General features: G+C 42.4%; 1 pseudogene; it reads right to left on the bottom strand.

The window, feature by feature from the left end:
- Positions 1–724: 724 nt before the first annotated feature.
- LOC143531410 (AT-hook motif nuclear-localized protein 18 pseudogene) lies at positions 725–1,729 on the bottom strand (annotated as a pseudogene).
- Between the last annotated feature and the right edge of the window lie 1,760 nt (positions 1,730–3,489).

Here is a 3,489-nt window from a genome sequence, read left to right as displayed (position 1 = left end):
ATATGGTGTCTTATGTACACTAAACAATTGCAATAAGGCTAATATAAAATATCAAATCAAGGGGTCTAGCTTGATATTTTTTATTAGCATATTGCCCATGGGTTCAAGTGTATGCAATATATTATTTGAATGTGTGAAAGAAATAAATATACAACTTTAAAGATTAACAATGTAAATAGTTAGAATGACATTACGATTATTGTATACTAGTGTAATTTTATCCTCTGATTAGTGTAATTGTTATCTTATATAAAGCAACTTATGCCAAAGATCGAGTCTTGATAAATGATGATTGAGATGAGATTCTGCATTTTTGAACAACGAAATGCTCGGTTTCTATTTCGGTTGTAGGTGTAACTAACCCGTTATTAAAGATATATATGGCATAAATAAATAATAGAAAAATAGCTCTTACTTTACTTGATTTATTAGAGGATATCCAATTCTTGTTTTAAGCGTTTTAAGTTTACGTAAAGATGCGAGAAGATATATATACAACTGATGTAGAGAGAAAGAGACAATTTTGAGAAAACGCTAACACATGACGTTTTAGGGGATGTTTTTAGATGTGAGATATCAGTCCTAGCATGTATCATGTGAAGGCGTTTTTGAGAGTTTTCGTTGTGAATGCTATTGTAATATAATAAAATGTAACAACATGAAGTAGGAAATATAATAATTAAGAATCAAAAATAGTAAAAGCTCTTACATTACATCTCAATACAAGCAAATTGCATGTCATCTTAACATCAAACACAAATCAAGAAACCCTAAAACTGATAACTTAATAAGCAAAAGAGTTGACATAAATTAGAAAAAAAAAGAGGAAGCTAAATAAGAATTGAAACATGCAGTTACAAGTTTCATGATCTTAGAATGATGGGCGACTGCTACCATTATTACCCCAATAACCATCATTCGGTAACTGAACTGAGTTGCCTAGATTCGGTGGCATGCCTTGATTAAACATCGACGGATCCGCCATTAACTGTTGTCCGGGTGGAGTTGTGATGGCTCCCGGAGACCCAAGCGAGCCACCTTGAACTGGCAAATTACTTTCCTCTTCATCAAGAGGCAGTCTTTCATAAGCAGCGTTACTAAATGACGCTGCCATAATAACCACAGGGCCCGCTGCTAGAAGCGGGCCCACTACACTACCACCCACCACCTGACCTTGACCACCAGCTAAATAAATAGTTAATCCTGTTACCGCCACCGGTGCTGGTGGTGGCAGGAAAGATCCCGACAACGACAAAATCTCAAACCTCCCGTGTAATGTGACAACCGCCCCTGGGGAAGCCGGTTGTCGGAGAGTAACATTCGTGACAGTACCGGTCCCACTGACGATACAAACACCGCGTTGCCGGCGGCGTGCGAACGTGCTAATGCTGTCCATCACATCACATCCATCGGAAACCTCCATAACATGTGTTCGCAGCGCGTTTGCGCTGTCTCTCGTGATTATTATAGGCGGTTTTGGTTTGCTTTTGGACCCCGCTGGACGGCCTCGGGGCCGTCTTCCCATATCTCCGTCTTTACCGTCACTGCCACCACCGCCACCGCTGTTGTTCAACATGTCCTCTTCGTTATTGTTTTCAGCTTCTGGCTCTCTTTTGTGTCCGCCGAGACCATTATTTCGGCTTTGTTCGTCTTCTGAATTTTGCTGGAAGTGGTGCAAATTGAAGTTCCTTGTGTGGAAAGGTGGTGGAAGAGAGTGGCTGGAATCCATCTAGCTCCGATCAGGAAGAAGACCGGCTAAAGTGGTATGTGATTTGATTTAATTAGCTAGCTAGGGTTTTGAACTATAGGTACTTCAGATGGGTTGATGTCTAAATTACTTCATATTTATTATATGTTTCGGGTGTTGATTGGTGTTACTCATGAGTTGGAATAGGATGTATGAGGTTAGATTCAGATCGGATAGGGGAATGGCGTTGACCTGATTCTCTTCATATTTTATCCATCAATACAGATACAAATATATTATTATGACCAGACTTTAATTATTTTTGGATTTCTTTTTATGAAAAGAGAATCTAAACGGTTATGTAAATTAAAATTTGATAGATTGTTTTTTCTCTTTTAATTAATACATTGTATATCTACAGGGTTTAGGAATATTGAACCTTTTTATCATTTGAAAATTGAATATGTTAATTTTTTTTTTTAATTAGTTGAAGCTTTTTTATAACCATATTATTTGACCTTGGCGAGGCATTGTTGCTAACTGACGGGATCTTGTAAACACAGTTTAGATTTGGTTATCGGCTGAAGAGGTAGGTCCCAGCAGAGCCCAGTTGGACCCGCAAGACTCACCTTGAACAGGGACGTCTGCGCAACGACCAACTGCTCCCGCAGGACCCACCATGCTCAAAGAACCTTACGCGCAGTACGCCAGCTGTACCCGCAGGAAAAGCCTCCCAATGGTGAAGTACCCCGCCTGTTCCCGCAGTTGCGGATACAAGCCATCAGGGAAGGCTACCCGCACTAACAGCAAGGCTACACGCACAAGGCACTAGCTACTTCAGTAGTCACATGAAGGAATGAGCAAGGCGGGAATTCTCCCGCCTAAATGAGCCAGTCCGTATGCTTCTGGAAGATCTTCTGTACTATACCTACTAAGGTATGGGCAGAAGACGATTTGACCAGAACAGCCCGTGAATCAATCACAGGGTGACAGCTCACCGACAACAGTACGAGGAGGAGCACCCTCTAGTACTGTTTGTCACTATTAGCCGCTGCCTACTCACCAACCCTTACAATGGGACGTGCGCAGCCTACAGTTGGTGGAACAGTGCGTAGCCGGCAGTAAAGGAACAGTGTACAGCCGACCTTGTTACTGTTGGCCGTAGCCTATCCACCAACCAGCATGGCCTGTGCGTAGTCCACTGTTGGTAGAACAGGAATACTATTCAGCCGGCTGTACCTTCTAGGAAACCTACCTTCGGCTATAAATACTCCAACACCTTGGAATGGTAAGGACATCATCTGATATCTCAATCTTATCTAGCAATCTCTTAATATACACGTATATTCAGAGCAATCTAGTCTGATTCTCACGCCGGAGGGTGGTCACAAGGAGGAACCCCCCCTTCTCAGTGACGAGCTTACGGTGTCTGTTTTGCAGGTCCCCTGAAGAACAACCTTCTCTGCTGGACCTCATCCTCGTGGGAAACATTACTTAACCCCCAGATTATCTATAATCTGCCCAGGGTTCACTTAGTGTTTCTTCATTGGCGCCATCCGTGCATAAAAGCTAGAACTAATTTAGTTTTTTCAAAATTTCTGAAGAAATGGTTAAAGTTACTCCGGTCCCAAGGCCAGTAACCGACCAAGAAACCCCGGTAACCACAACCCCAGCAACTGGGGGGAACACCGGCGGTTATACAAATCTTACGAACACTACCCCGACTACCCAAGCCGGGGCAAGTGCAGTAAATATTCCACTGGGGTTCACTGATGCCCAGTTGGAAAAACGAACGAGGGTCC

Source organism: Bidens hawaiensis, unplaced genomic scaffold (genome assembly GCF_021521415.1).
Source record: "Bidens hawaiensis isolate Kalapana, Puna unplaced genomic scaffold, B.hawaiensis_p1.1 tig00009160_1, whole genome shotgun sequence".
Lineage (NCBI taxonomy): Eukaryota > Viridiplantae > Streptophyta > Magnoliopsida > Asterales > Asteraceae > Bidens > Bidens hawaiensis.
This window is presented reverse-complemented; position numbering and strand designations above follow the sequence as displayed.